The sequence below is a fragment of the Micromys minutus genome (genome assembly GCF_963924665.1).
Source record: "Micromys minutus genome assembly, chromosome: 20".
In the NCBI taxonomy this organism is placed as follows: Eukaryota; Metazoa; Chordata; class Mammalia; order Rodentia; family Muridae; genus Micromys; species Micromys minutus.
Window position 1 is genome coordinate 45947136 of NC_137955.1, and position 16166 is coordinate 45963301.

General features: G+C 42.9%; 1 pseudogene across 1 annotated transcript; it reads right to left on the reverse strand.

The window, feature by feature from the left end:
• Positions 1 to 10790: 10790 nt before the first annotated feature.
• Positions 10791 to 14574, reverse strand: LOC308433797 (heterogeneous nuclear ribonucleoprotein A3-like; annotated as a pseudogene). Its single transcript has 3 exons — positions 14555 to 14574; positions 13910 to 14031; positions 10791 to 11907 (listed from the first exon to the last, which is right to left on the reverse strand). The product of its transcript is annotated as a heterogeneous nuclear ribonucleoprotein A3-like (transcript).
• Between the last annotated feature and the right edge of the window lie 1592 nt (positions 14575 to 16166).

The following is a 16166-nucleotide window of genomic DNA, read 5'->3' on the forward strand; positions in this document are numbered from 1 at the left end:
TGGAGTTGAAGTTACAGGACCCTCTGGGCATCCTGCTGTGGGTGCTGGTGATTGAACTCAGTCCTGTATCCTGCAACAGCAGTCCATACTTCTTGCTGCTGAGCTATCTTGCTGGCCTCACATATATAGTACTGGAACGTTTAAAAAAGACTTTACTGTCTTCATCTCAGCCTCTCAAGGACTTTTGTCATTGCTGGCACCATTCAAGTTTGTTGATAGATAAACAGCAGATTGTTGGGGTCATTTGGCCGTTCCTGTCCAAGGCGTACTATGGAATGTTCTGGAACAGAGCCCAGAACCCAGTTATCCAGGCTGCTTCTTTGGCCATCATTAAGTTCTTCCTTATTCTTATCTTCTAGATTTCCTGATTAATGGCAAATAATGGCTTCTCTTCCATGCCTGTTGTTCTTCAGCAGATTCATGAATGGCTGCGTCACTGAAACATTTTTGTATTAAGAAGCAGAGACTTCCAGACCTAAGATGCTTATAGGTGAACAGACTCACATCACTTACAAGACAGTCCCCAAGCCTTTCTGCAATGATCCAGTGACACCGGGCCATCCTGTGACAGCCCCACGTCTGTGTCCTCAAGTATGAAATTGGGACATTAAATTTGATGGTCATCACAAAGGTTCTTGGCTTCCATGTTCCGTTTTTGAGTAAAGGAGACTCAAGGGACTTGTCTGAGACTCTCACAGCTGTGCAAAGCCACCACCAACCTCAGAATGGCAAGTCCAGCCTCTTCCAAACTTTCTGTGGCTGAATAGTGGAATTCAATGTCTATATGAGATACCATTTTCATTGTTTATGCAGAACACAATTCAAATCAATATTTGTCAGAAACAAAGGGCAGCATGTGAAAAGTGATTTTTCTAAAAGGCCCCCAGACTATTAGCACCAGCCCGACTTAGGCTATATTTAGAATTCTGTGGGCTCCATTTGCCATGATGACATCTCCCTCTATTGTGTGGTGACCTTCATATTTATAGTAGATACACTCTAATATTTTTGCTTTAAATGTAGCAAAATTAACCCACTTGTTTCTGCAGAAGTACCTGAGTCCATCACTGGAAAGTAACTGTGAACACAGTGTGTCTGGAATGTTCAGTGGAGACTTGAGGAAGAAAGAGTTGGCATATATCTCATATATATCTCATATATAATATATATGTATATATACACATGTATACATATGTATGAATACATACATATATACACATGTATATATACCCATATATATATTTTTGTGTGTGTGTGTGTGTGTATATATATATATATATATGTGTGTGTGTGTGTGTGTGTGTGTGTGTGTGTGTGTGTGTGTGTACGTATGTGTGTATATGTAGGGTAGGAATAGAAAGTGATGGCTAGAGATGATGGGGGCGCTTGGCAGACTTTGCAGGACCTGGAGGGTATAAACGGAGCACAGCTGGAGACATGGATTTGACTCTAGAAGCCCTGTGTGGTTTTGTCACAAAGATAGAGCAATTTGGAACCTTTAAGTAAAGAATAGATTCTGATAAAGCTCAATTTTACTTCAGCCAACATGAGCAAACAGACTCAGAGTCAAGCTCTCAGGGGACAGCTGAAGTTGGAGCATCTGAGCCTGTTTAGCCAGCTCTTCTCCCCAGGTGAAGACTGAGGGAGAAGGGGGGACTTACCTTTGACCTTGGCCTCACTTTCTCTTTCTGATTCTGAGAGTTGGAGGCTTTGGAATTTCCTGTCCAAAGAGCCCCTTCATCCCGGTCAGTGTAAGGCATCTTTGAAAAGAAGCTGATTAGCCTGTGTGTTTGTTGGCTTGAGACACGAAAATGCACACGCCTGCATGGTTCTCTTGCCCTAGGAATTATGTGAGTGGGTAAGATATTTAAAGTACTCGAAAAGATGAAGTATCATCGCACAATCCCCTGTGCTTTACCACACACATCTCTGTGTAAATAATTGATGTGCCTCTCACATACTACCAGAATTGTGTGTAAGCATGTTTAGCTGCCTATATATTTCTATCTGAACTTGGAGGACGGCGGACTTGGCTGGGTCTCCCCAGGCAGTGCCTGCTCTCCTGCTGTGTTAGGAAGACCAGGACCTGGGTAGCAGGCCCACCCCTGAATCCGACTCTCCATATTCCCCACTCCAGTCAGTTTCACTACCAGCTCTGGGTCCCAGAAGTGCTCCCAACTTTTATGGTCAAAGGAAAGGAGTAAAGAAAACATTTGGCACTGTTGATAACTCTCAGGCTTCATTCTAAATGCTATGTGGATTTAGAGACCTAGTAATAAGTTGTGGGACTCAGGAGTTTTCCCTGGTTGCTTTAAACTCTGTAATAATGATGGCAATGTTGTGAGTCTTTTCGAAGGCCGTTAATGAGAACTTTGCGTATTGAGATACAGAAAGCTGGGGTGGGCAGGCCACAGATGTGGGGTGAAGTCTTAGACATTCTTGCTGCTTTGCATAATGTGCTTGGCTGTCTCCTTAGTGAGGAGAGGGTGGGTCATGTGCCCGTTGCACACTCTAGTGAACCACTCTGCTGACTCTGGACTCCCCCCCCCCCTTTTCTTTTTCTAGTTGTCACTAACTGTTTCTAGCTCTTGGGCCCTGAATGACAATGTTAATACTGAAAATAAACCATAGGTACCAGTAATGAACTGGCCCCACAGGAGTAACTTGTAATTCACTCGTGATTTAAGCATCTTCTCTTGGAAGTGTCCCCTCCCCCGAAACAGACCAACATACCTAATAAGATTTTAAGCAGAAAAAAAAAAATTAAACTTGTCCTGAGAAATACTTTAGTGCTAAGAAAATCAGATTTTCTCCATATTGTTATGGTAACTAAATTACACATTTCCTTTAAAATATTCAGCATTTAGAGTTCTTTTTCTTCATTTGTCCAAACTGTGTCCTTGGACCACAGGCTGTCCCAGATCCCAAGCAACTGTGATAAATGAAGAGCTTATTGTAATCTATTTTGATACACTTGATGTTTCAATACACACTGAGGGGGTCTCGGCTCAGAAATGATCTCCTTGTTTTATGGGAACACACTTCCTGCCAACAAATTTTGCCAAGAAATGAATCGTATGTCAAGAAATATTACGAGGTGAATGAGAGAACACGACGTACCATCCTCTGGGAATGCACCTCAACAATGCTCCCCCATGACACTTGAAACCAAACCAGATTATTATTAGAACAAACAGTTGATTGATTCCACGGCATTCATCTTAGGAACTCCAGTGGAAAATACATCTTCTTTCTAAAGACATAGGGATTGTGGGTAAGTGGTTCACTGGAATGATCATCTGACCACCGGAGCCCCTTCTGCAGAACCAAGTCGTAAGACGACAGGAGTTCATCTTGCATTCCCAGAGCTTCCTTCCAGGTCTCATGGTTCCCATGCAAAAGGATGTCTATAAATTGTGCTGAGTGCTGGAGGAATGGAGGAAGGGACAAGGATTGAAGGGAAAAGGAAATTCTTTGGGGAACGTTTAAAATAAATTAAGTATATCTGATTACTAAAGGAAGACAGCTATACTTCAAGAAGATGGGAAATGTTCTGTACAAATCATTTTATGATGATTAAGCAGTATGCTGTAATTTCTTTTCTAAATTGAATGGGCTACAGTGAAAAATGGTCCTTGGCCCACCCTGCACAATAACTTCTCTCTGAAGACCTCTACTGTGAATTGAGAATTTTAAATTAGACGAAGAAATAACAATGCATGAAGTTGCTTAGCAACCGTTATATATCTGTTAGTAATAGAGACTCCAAAATGGATAAGATTAGGGTCACTTTCCGAGGATAAATAAACTAATTACTGGAGACAAAATTAAATGAGTCTGTAAAAAGCTGAACCTGGCCAACATCATCTATTTGTGTATTTTTCAAGGAGAGACACTTTAGATTGTGAGGGTTCATGACTTGTGTCGAAGTTCTTTGCTCCTTAGGTGTCTAGGAGTCAGTCTGGTAGGTAGGCTGATCATGTGACTGGGTATCAGCTCTGTCACTAAGGAAGATCACTGTGGCCTTTCCGTGGTCATTTTCATGGATGTAGATTACCTTCCATGTGCAGAGATGGTGGAGTCTCCTCACTTTCAGGAGTTGACAGTAAAAGGTCCCCAGACTCTTGTCCCCAAATGAGCTCTGTTTAGCAAGGGACACAAAGCTTCTACCAAGGCCCTTTGCAGACCAGACAACAGAATCATTTTAGGCATTTTGTGGAATCTAAAGATGGCTTAATGGCATCAAAGGCCACATGTGAGACTGTTCCCTGATGCCTGATCCCTGTTCACACCCAGAATAGGGATCTGAAAGAGGGTTACCCAACTCCCATGACACCACCATTTTACCAACAATGATTTCTACCAACTGTGGTCATTGGAAAACCCTTTGATTCAGAGCTAAGGGCTCTGGTTGGTATGCATCTGCAAGGGTCTTGGGCTAACTGGCTTCTGTAGTAAGATCTGTGACTGCAGTGTTGAAGATACAAAGAGTCACTTACCAATTCTGAGATGCTATTACTTGTACAACATGTGTTTTTGTATCCATCCATTTGTCTAACTTATCTATTTAATATTATTTCTGCAACACTAAGGCACTTACTCATGGGTACCACTGTTTTATATGTCATAAAGGACAACAGGGAAAGCTGCCAATAAAGAGTGCCAGTATGTTTCAGAACTATGGTGTAAAAGTACTCACGGAGGAGCTATTTTGTTTTTCTTTTTAAACCAGAGGTTGAGCACATTTATAGATTCAGAGGGGAAAATACAAATGAAAAAGTGTTTTCCTGAAAACAAGTCTAACAAAAGGACTTTCTCTTTTCATCCACTTTCTTTTAAAAAGTATTTATTTGTGTGTGTGTGTGTGTGTGTATGTGTATATGTGTGTGTGTGTGTGTGTGTGTGTGTGTATGTGTGTGTGTGTGTGTCCCCTGAGGGCCAGAAGAAGATGTCACATCTGGAGTTATAGGCAGTCTGAGAGCCTCCTAGCATGGGTGCCGGGAAGTGAACTCAGGTTCTCTGGAAGAGCATTATGTGTTCTTAACTGCTGATTCAGTCTATCCCTTTCTTAATAAACATTTCCACTTTCCTCACGAGTGTTCCTCAGGCTGTGAGGACACCGATGGCCTACCACTTCTTAAAACACTAGATGCGCTTTGTTGAACTGATGAGTGAGAGCTCACCGGTGGTGACACTACAGTACTGGGAGGCTCAGAGGTGGTTTCAGAAAAAATAATAAAAAAAGCACACAAATATTGTGTGGTAGCGCTTTTTTTATATAGAATGCTAAATAAAATGTAACAAAACACCAGAGATATGAAAAGTTAATTTTGTAATAAAATGCCACCTATATGTTTAAATACTGAAAACTATCAATCTACTTTCATTGCTTCTCCTGATGGTGGTATTTCCCTCTCTTTTTAGGCTGTATACACTGTGACTGCCTTGGTTTATTGAACTATCTAACTATCATTAAGTCGTTCTTTTTAAAGAGTAATTATTTTATTTGTATGAGTACACTGTAGCTAGACAGTGGTGAGCCACCATGTGGTTGCTGGGAATTGAACTCAGGACCTCTGGAAGAGCAGTCAGTGCTCTTAACCGATGAGCCCTCTCTCCAGCCCCATTAAGTTGCTTTTACACTGCATATATTGACTTATGGTTCAATATGAAGAGCCATTCCGACACTGAACACCTGAGCACCTCTCCTGCCTTCGTGCATTAATTCTACTGTGTATCTGCTTCATTGGAGGCTTCCAGATTCCGTCAGGATACGATGCTGCCATTACTCGGGGAAATCTCATCTATTGGAATATGCAGGCATCACATGCTGAGATGTTTGTAGTCTTCACTGTTTGACTTCTTAAAGGAAATTCTAACAGATTCTATTTTGAGTTGTTTTCATGAAAAGCATGAATTGTAAATATGTTACTTTCCCCTCCGTGGATACACCCTTGTTTCCTCTTGGATTCATGTTAACCATTTTACATATAATTCTACACCTTTGAAGATGGGGAAAAGTTTGCACAGAGCCGCTGTTAGGCACATGCCCAACCTCCTTTTACACAAAATCAGTCTCTTCCAGACACCATCACTGAGTACGGCAGACTTGGTGCTTAAACATAGAAACATGTTTTCCCACAGCGACAGGGACTTAAAATTTGAGGTGAAATTGCTGGCTTGTCTGTTTCTCCTTGTTTCTTTTGGCTTGTAGGTGGCCATCTTAGATCTTTATCCTCAGATGGCTTTTATTCTGTGTGCATGTGTGCCCTGGTATCTCTTCCTCTGTGAAAACACTGGTGCTGCTGAGCTAGGGTTCCACTCTACAGTGTTACCCTCAGTAACCCCCTGTTGTGGTTTAGATATGGCATGCGTGCATCCTTCTGAGGTTAGGTCACTGGAGAAATCTTCCTTGGGAGGCACTGATACAGTTCATGATACAGTTAGCTTCTCTGAGCACAAGTTCTAAAATGAGCAAGCACAGCTCTTGAATCCTTAAGGAGGATTCACTTAGTAGGATTTCTCTATCATTTATTTTTTACATTTACCTCGACGGTATTTCAGTCATCTTTGACATTTTTGGGATCATTATAGTTCCCTACGTGGTTGTAAGAGAAAACAGGCTCATCTGTAGTCTCCAGTACCCAGTTTCTCCTCGTGGGAACATCCTTTCAGAGTCTCCCTGTTCTCTCCCCCTCCCCCCCTCTCTCTCTCACACACACACATTCTTTCATTCTCTCTCTCTAATGTCATCTCTCCTTTTCTTTCTCTCTCAGTCTATTTCTCTCTTCCACTTTCTCCCCTCCCTCCCTCCCTCCCTCCCTCCCTCCCTCCCTCCCTTCCTTCCTCCTTCACTCTCCCCTCTGTATTTAGTGAGAATAATCAGAAACCAGGGTTTTCTGCCATGTGGGGGCATGAAGCTGCCACCATCTTTGAAATCAAGTGAGACCTCACCAGGAACCAAGTTTATTGGCATCTTAACTGGAAAACTTTGCAGCCTGCAGTACAGTGCTCATTTCTGTTACTAGTTACTCACAGGGTGGTACAACCAGGCACTAAGTTTTGTTTTGTTTAGAGAGGACACGAGGGTGGGGGGCTGCTCTGAACAAGTGGTGATCAGGCTGGCCTCTAACTCACAGAGATCTGCCTGATTCTGTCTCTCAAGTGCTGGGATTAAAGGTGCACACCATCTCACCAGGCAACACGTGTTTCAGTAGCAGCTGAAGATCAAGGCAATTTCTCAGTTATCCATGATTTGTGGCTCATTGGCTTTTTTAAACTTGCAACTTTCATTTGTTGAGTCAGAAGACATTAAAATCATAAAGTCATTGAACACTGTTAAAAGGGAGGTTTGTGTACATGATCAGAGAAAAAGGGGAGAGGGAGGAAGGGAGAGAGGAAGGGAGGGAGGGAGGGAGGGAGGAAGAAAATGGATATTCTGGATTTGTGGTGTAGAACCAGTTTGTGCCAAAATCACTGAGAACCCAGGAGCCAGAATGATCATTCAGGCTGGCCCTAGATAACCTGTTCTTTGTACACTTTTGTGGAGGAGTGGGGGTCCACCAAGGAGGCTCTCTTTAGCCATGACACCTCTGGGAAAGTGACCACCAAGGTACCCAAGCAGTTAAACAGCTCTGTCATTGGAGGGACTTTGAGAGCCTGGTGGAGTCCTACGCCTCCCCCTGTTACCCCCTCCCCCAACCCCCAGTGTATAATAATTAGATATAAATTGAAGACCCACTTTCAGACTTGCTTTGCTCTTCAGGGCATTCCCTAGAAGAGTTGACAACAATTGTCCCAGAAGTCAGCGAGTCTTCCTGTATGAGGACCCTGCCAGCTTCAGCAGTGACTCATGGCTCTGCTGTGTTATGAGTTTGGGTTCATCTTCTGATTGACTCTCCCCCTCCCCCCACATGTGTGGCATATTTATTTGAGGCTTCAAGCTAATATTCAATTTCTTCAGATAAGACATTAAGGAATCTTGCTTTCCTTAAGACTGTCTGACCCCTCAGTGTAAATCAGCTGAGTCTTTCCCATTCAGCCCAAGGTGCCTTTATTGGTGTTGCGTCTGAACAGGAAAGTTTCCCTCGAATAACCAGCCACTTTTACAACTTGCTTAATTAAATTCCTTCAAACATTTTTACTGCATTTATAAATATAACATATTTGATTTCTCCTTTGTAGTTAATGTAATAAATTAAGCTTATGGATACTGTAAATCTCCAGTGCTTCTAAACCTCTCAATGCTGTGTGAAGCCAAGCCAATGTTTCTTAAACCTCCCAGCTCAAGGCAAAAATAAATCACACATTTTAATGCAATCACAACACTAATCTTTTGGTCTTTAGGTCACATTATCTCCAAGCATTTAAATCCTCAGCACGCATACCTTGTTCTCTTCTGGTAACATTTGGGCATTCCACCCTGATGCTGTGTGTTTCCTGTTGAGTTTCTGCAAACTCTGTTTCTTTTGGGTGGATGACAGCCGCTCTCCAGGTTGTATGGAATGCAAATAGCAAACAGGCTGCACCCTCCATCTGGACAATTACTAGCAAACTTATCTGATCAAGCATCTGAGCTCAGTACAGTTCCTGGCCTCCATTTTTAAAGAAACTAATTGGGTAAAATAGACAAAGGAAAATTATATAGCTTATTGGGTTCCACATGGTGCTTGGAGGTACGTGTGCCTTCCACCACAGTCAAGGAGAGATCATTAGCATTTATACTGCCTCAGATCTTTGTTATTCTTTGTGTTCCCTGTCAGGTAAAGAACCAACACCCCGTACAGAAGGTCACAGGAAGTAGACATGGTTGAATCTACAGGATAATTTTCTCCCAATTTGATAGCTGTTTACGGGGCTCTTGAGACATCAAGTGCTTTTCCTGGTTCTTTCTTTATCTTGTCATGAAGCACAGGGATTGTGACTCAAGTCACTCAACTTAGGTGCTGTTAAGTTTTACCCAGGGTGAATTTCTCAGCATGTTATCACTATTATTTAAAAGTTGGCATGTGGTAATTATAGCTATATATCGGCTATGGTGATATTTAATCCATGTATCTGATGTACACTGATAAGCAAAGAACAGCGTGTCCATCTCTTTGACATTTCTTTATATTTGGGGCTTTTGAGCTAGGTAGTCATAAGATACATGACAGGTTACTGTGCAGTGCCATCCATCCCTCTGCCTTGGGCCACCAGACCTTTCTCCCCTCATTGTGTTTTGATACCTGACATTCAACTGCCTTGTACAGAAATCCTTATCTGACCCTTACTAGATTAGTTACAGAAACTCAGTGCAGATGGTGACTGGAGGGCTAGAACTCTCTGTAGTCACCTGTGGTGCGTGGCTTGCTGACCTCTGAATCTGAGCGGGCATTCTTGAGCTGACCGCTGGATATGGCAAACATGGAAGCCAGCCTAGCATAATACTGCCTGGTGTTTGCTAGAGTACTTCAAACTTTGTCACATCTTTACATCTTCAGAGAGTTAAATTCTACTCATTGAAAAAGTACCTTTGCTGTTCCAGCTTCATAAGATGCTCCCCCGTGTCAGGAAGATGTTATTTCTCTTGAAGAGAATTTTGTATGGGGTCCAGGCATGGTCATATTCTTAGTTAGGGTTTTCATCGCTGTGAATAGACACCATGACCGCAGCAACTCATTTTCCTCTCCCCCAGGGGTTCAAACAAGTGATTTTTATTTCTTTGCTCTGAAAAGTTGTGTGTGTGTTGCGGGGGAACTTAACCAAGGAAAGTGACCAGACCAACGGGGCCTTGAGATCCTAAATTTTGAAAGCGGAAACAAACCAGGTACCCACCAGTTTGCTCAGACACAGCAGACTTGGTGGTTGTATATGAAAAGACTGTTAAGCAGGGAGATGGCACACATCTGCCAGCCTTGGTAAGCAGAGGGCAGTATAAATACTTTACACCCAAACTACTGGCAGCAGTTTCTATGGGATCAAGGTGAGTGTGGAATGAAGATGCTCTTGACATGGCTAGGACTTAAGTCTAACACACTGAAGTCATGATCACATTTAGAAAGAAAATGCACGAAAGTCAAACAATGAGATCTTTTTCATTTGAAGGTACTTAATGCTACTATAAATTCACAAATATGCTGTTTTTTATTACCCAATCCTAATTATCTGAAACACACATTGCAAACATACAAATATCTATTCCGTCCACATGTCAGTGGCCATTCACCACGGTTTTGGAAATGGGGGGGGGAGAGGGGAGATAGATTCCCCTTAAATTTCAGGTTAGTAGGTTTACAGTTAACTTTAGCAAAATTCATACAATATAGCAATTAACAACGATCTTTACTTGTTAACTCACAAGGAAACATCTTCAAAACTGCGTCTTGTTAAAGTTTCTGTACTAAAGTGTAGAAAAACTGAACTACACAAATATTGAAAAGTTAAGAATTCCTTAATTTTTTAATTCCTGGTACCACTACCACAATTTACAGTGCAATATACCTGATGTAATGAAAAGGAACAGACAGAGCTACAACAGATAAAAGACCTCAGGAGTGTACATCTAACTGAGACTATATTGCCCTAATCAATAGCTGCATTTTTACAAACTGTGGCTGTGACTGTCCTGAACAGGAAGGGTTTCCTGTTTGAGCTGCAGTAACTTTCTGACTGTGTATCATCCTTCCTCCTGTGGCAGATTGTTACAGTTCCTCTAATGCATTTAGGACGACTGTCTCAGAGTTACTTGCAGCCTTCCTGACAGCTCCTCCCTCTCTCCTGCTAAGAACTGTAGCCTTTTCTGTTTTATTTTAAAACCTTCTGACACCATATCCACCACTTCCATCTCCAGATCCATGGCCACCACCATAGGCACTGCCTGAGCTTCTGCCACCAACCCCCCCCCACAATGGGTCAATAATTTGATTGTTGTTATCCACTGTCATTTCCAAAGTCATTATGGCTCCCACCAGCATCGTAGTTACCTCCACCGAACTTTCCTCCTTCACTGTAACCATCATCTCCTCCACCTCCATATCCTGGTCCACACTCCATAACCTCCTCTACTGCTGTAACCAGGACAACCACCATAGTTACCACCATCTCCTCCAAATCCATTATATCCACCGTCACCACCTCCATAACTACCTCTGCTGCCGCCACCTCCACCGCCACAGCCTCCTCTTCTGCCAAAGTTTCCTCCACCACCTCCAAAGTTTCCTCCACCACCTCCAAAGTTTCCTCCATGACCCATAAAGTTGCCAGATCCACCTCTACGACCTCTCTCAGATCCAGCAGACTGCATCTCTTGTTTAGAAAGGGCCCCTTTTCACTTCACAATTATGCCCATTAATATTTTATCAACTGTGTCATGATCATCAAAAGTCACAAAAGCAAATCCTCTCCTTTTCCTACTCTACCTGTCTTTCATAATTTCTATGGTTTCAATTTTGCCATAGTTTTCAAAGTAGTCTCTCAGATTATATTCTTCCGTATCCTCTTTAATACCACCCACAAAAATTTCCTTTACTGTTAAATGGGCACCAGGCTTTACAGAACCCTCTCTAGCAACAGCTCTCTTTGGTTCTACCACATGCCCATCAACCTTGTGTGGACAAGCACACATTGCAGCATCCACCTCTTCAACCCAAGAATAGGTCACAAAACGAAAGCTCCTGGAAGGTTTTGTTTGGGGATCTCTCATTACCACACAGTCTGTAAGTGTGTCACATTTCTGAAAATGTCCTCTTAAGCTATTATCTGTGGTTCCAAAGCTCAGACTTCCAATAAACAGTTTCCTCAGCTGCTCTGGTTCCTTTGGATCATGACCTCCTCCTCTACCCACCCTTGTAGCAGTGGTGGAGTCAGGCTGGGAGTGATCGGGTGGTGGTTTTACCTCTGTTTTGAGACCAGACTCACCTCTTCCAACTAGAATTAAATACGACCAAGGCAACTCTTATAAAGGAAAACATTTAATTGGGGCTGGCTTACAGTTTCAGATGTTCATTCCATTATCATCATGGTGGGAAACATGGTAGCATCCAGGCAGACATGTTGTTGGCGAAGGAGCCAAGAGTTCTAGGCCTTGATCCAGAAGTAGTCAGAAGGAGACTCTCCTTTGCAGGTAGCCAGTAAGAGATTCTCAACCTTGTGAGCAGAGCCTGAGTATAGGAGAAGACCTCAAAGCCTGCCTACACAGTGACAAACTTCATCCAACAAAGCCACACCCATTCCAACAAAGCCACACCTCCTATAGTGCCACTTTCCATGGGCCAGCTATACCCAAACCATTACAGTAACCCATGTCTTTTTGCATTTGATAAGTGTGTGCTAGGTTTTTAATGGTTAGCTTTGAGGATATTTCTAGACTTCTAGACTAGACTCCAGTATATATAATAGACCCATTCATCACCACTTAAGTTACTGCTCAGTGATAACATTAAATATGAATTAAACTATGCATTCCTACCACATTACTGTGTTTCTTGCCTAGGTGTTTTATTTCTTTAGTTCTTACAACTCATTTTGCCTTGGTAGAATGATTGTATCAAGCCTGTAGTGGGTCAATTTTCTCTCCTGTTGGTCATTTTATGTTTTATTTCAATTATACAATATTAATATCAACCAGGTTTTATTTTTTTAGACCATACCTGTTATGAAATATAAAAATATGATGAACACCAGAGATTCCCAGATAGAAAAATAGACCCAAAGGCAGATGAATGGAGTCATTGTGTGACAAGGGTATATTAGTCAGTTTTTCATTGCTGAGCAGAACAATTCAAAAGTGGAAAGGTTTATTTGCCTCATGGTTCAGTGCACAGGTAGCTGGCTCTAATGTTCGTGAGGTTTAGCCTGTGGTGACATCATGATGCAAGGACATGGGGGAGGAGAGCTGCTCAACCCATAGCAGCCAGAGAAATGAACAAATGATGGTGTCAGAGCCAAGGTATATAGAGGGCTATGCTCCCAGTGACCTCCCTTTAATGGGGTTCTGCCCCTTAGTTTTTCTGCCTCTTGACAAGGCCACCACATGAGCTCATCAGTGGATTAATCCATTGACTTTGTTGAAACCTCAAGATTCCATCACTTCTCGAGAGCCCCACTGCATTGTGGACCAGGCCTTCAAAATGTGAGCATCTTAGAAACATTCTATAATCAAACCATAAGGTCCTTTCTCAGTCCCCAAACACTCATGTCTATCTTACAATTAAAATAAAAAGCATTTACTTCAGGTCCAAGAATCCCCAAGGACTAAACAGTTCCAGCATTCTTCAAAATCAAATTTCATCGTCTCCTATGAGACACAAGGCAGAGTACAGCTGCGAGCACCTGTAAAATTAAAAAAAGCGTTTCACACATAATAGCACAAAGTGTTGCCATTCCAAAGACACGAACTGGACATAGAAAGCAAGGCTCAGACCAAACCAAGAGCACGACATAGAAGGGCAGAAATTAACTCCTGTAGACCCTCTTCTGTCTCTGGGGCATGTGGTAGAGCAATACGAGGTCTAAAAGGCTTCAGAAGCTGTGGGCAGACTGTAGACTATACAACCTCTTTCTTCTGGTTCTCATTCTCTCCCGATCATGCCATCAAATCCATGAGTTGATTGATTAGGTCAGAGATAGTTCTAGGGATCCCGGACAAGGCCTTCGGGGTATAAAACAAAACCCTAAACTCCAAACAAACCTCTGTAGGATATAAATGTCAACATGGTGTTTTTCATTTAACCTTCTCCCCTCTGTGCCCCTACAAAGATTGAATTCCTAGGAAGGAAAGTCAGACAGGCCTGGTCAGAATGCGGTGGATCTTAGGGTTGGGAGCCTTAGGGGAGGAATAGTTTCCCTGAAGAAGATACAACTGGCATCCATGAAGCATGAAAACGGAGGAGCTGCTGACTTGGCTTTTCAAGGCTCTGTCCCACGTTACCATCCGTTCGCTGAACGTGCCTTTGCATTTGGAAGGCGCGAGCCATTCTCCGGGCTTGATTTTTATGTAGAGAACCCTTGAACACTGGTTGGATGTCGTTTTTCAACCTTTCCGACTTCCACCTGTATTGAAACAGATTTTCTTTGAAGGGGAGCATCATTGAATTGTCACTGACACCTCTTCAAAGACCCTTTGTTGCTTTTGATTCGCCCCTTCTAAGAGTCCTGGCCCACATCCCTGGTGCCGCAGCCCAGTCCATCTGGTGTTGATTTTGTGAAAGTATTAGATCGTATTTTGCTGTGTGTGATGTGTCTGGAGCTGCTGAGGAGCTGCTGAGTGGGGCAGGGTGACAGAAAGAATGTATAAAAGAAAAAAAAAAAAAAGCCAGTGTAGTGGTTTGAATGAGAATGATCTCCCAAAGCTCAAGTATTTGAGTGTTTCTCCCCAGTGGGTGAACTGTTTGGGAAAGCTTGGGTACCGTGCCCCTGTTAGAGGAGGCGTGTCACGGGGGAGGCTTTAAGGTTTCAAAAGCCCATGGCAGGTCCGATCTATCTTGCAGATCAGATGTGAACTCTCAGCGGCTGCTCCTGAGCCATGACTCGCCCCCACTCCCCCACCTGACTCCCCGCCATGCCTCCGCCATACCTGATGATCGTGTCCAACATGATGATCGTGGGCAAACCCTCCAAATCTGTAAGCAAGCCCACAGTTCAATGCTTCCTTTTATCAGCTGCCTTGGCTCAACCACTGCCAAGATAGCAGCTTTTGCCAGGGAAAGGAAAACCGAGTTAGGACAAATGTGGGGAGAAAGATACAAATGTCCAGAGCCCACTGTGACTCCTGTCCAATGCAGACCAAGCTTCTCTGCTTCTCAGATACTCTGGAAGGTTTTAGTTTTCACCCCTACCTAGCTTTTTGTTTACCGCCTTTTGCACAACCTTGATAACATGTAGCAACATTTTAAAATAGTGTCACGTTTGGGGGAACTCATGTGGCAGCCTTAGCTTTTGATATACATGTTCTATTGAATTTTTGGACTAATCCTGTAGCTTCTTCTCCATCTTTACGAGATGATGAAACTTATTTCTACAGGACAACGAGACATTTAGAGGTTACCTTTGTCCCGTTTGATGCTGAGTGTCCTTAGCTGGCTGGGGAGGCTGGCTAAGTGTGGTGACATTACCTGGCTGCCGGGTTGGGATCTCAGCCACATAATTTACTTAGGTCCTATATTCATTCTCTGCCTTTTTTTCATCTTTAAAATGATTGTAGACATAAACCATACCTAATAGGGTCTGTGTGACAACTAAGTAGTTAACACATAGAAAGCTATTAAAATGGTCCATGATACCCCATGGCCATGATTAAAGAGTTGCTCACTATTTTTATGTGTCTATGTATGATATACAGCAAGAACTTTCCAGACAGTGGATTTTCAGTGGGAATTTTGAGGCAGGACATCTTGCTCTTGGGGCTTCTGTCTGTTGACTAGTGTGATGTGTTGTTAGAGCTGCCTGTTTTGTTTTGTTTGTTTGTTTTTTGTTTTTTTTTAATGCATGCTTGCTCCTTGCCTAGTGCTTCCAATGACCGTCTCATCCAGCTCCCACCGCTAGCTCCACCAACTCTAACGACTGCCCCGAGGCTGTGCCCTTTCTCTTGCCTTCCTAAGTGGCCGAGGATGGGAGACACCAGACAGCCTTAATATTTTAAAACAAGCCAGATAACAACTGCTGGGCAAAGAATATCTTGCCCCATCCTCCTTAGCCTCTGTCCCCTACGGAGGCTACAAACTATCGATCTCTGAGACCTATGTATGTCTATTGCTTCCTATCTGCGCCATAGCCTGGTCCGAATTTCCCTCCTTCTCTCTCCTCCTCTTTCTTCTGGGACCCGGAAATCCCACCTTATCCTTCGCCCAGTGATTGGCTTCAGCCATCTTTATTGACCAGTTAAGATGGAGAAAAGGTTTGCAGAAGTTCGAGATTCACTCCTCATTAGGGCAGCCCCTCTAGAGGAAGCAAAATTTGCATCAAAATACAAACAGCACCAAGGGCAAAGCACACCAGCCAAGAACCCACAGGCATATTTCTGTGTACACTCTGAGTTTACCATTTCACCTTTCAGAAAGGAATAGTATGAGCCATAGGGGGTTGATATCAAGGTAATCCTACGTAGACAGACTCATTACCCAGAATCCCTCTGTGTGTACAGGTCAGACTGGACTGGCCTTCTACAAGCAAAAGAAGGGAACACAGAT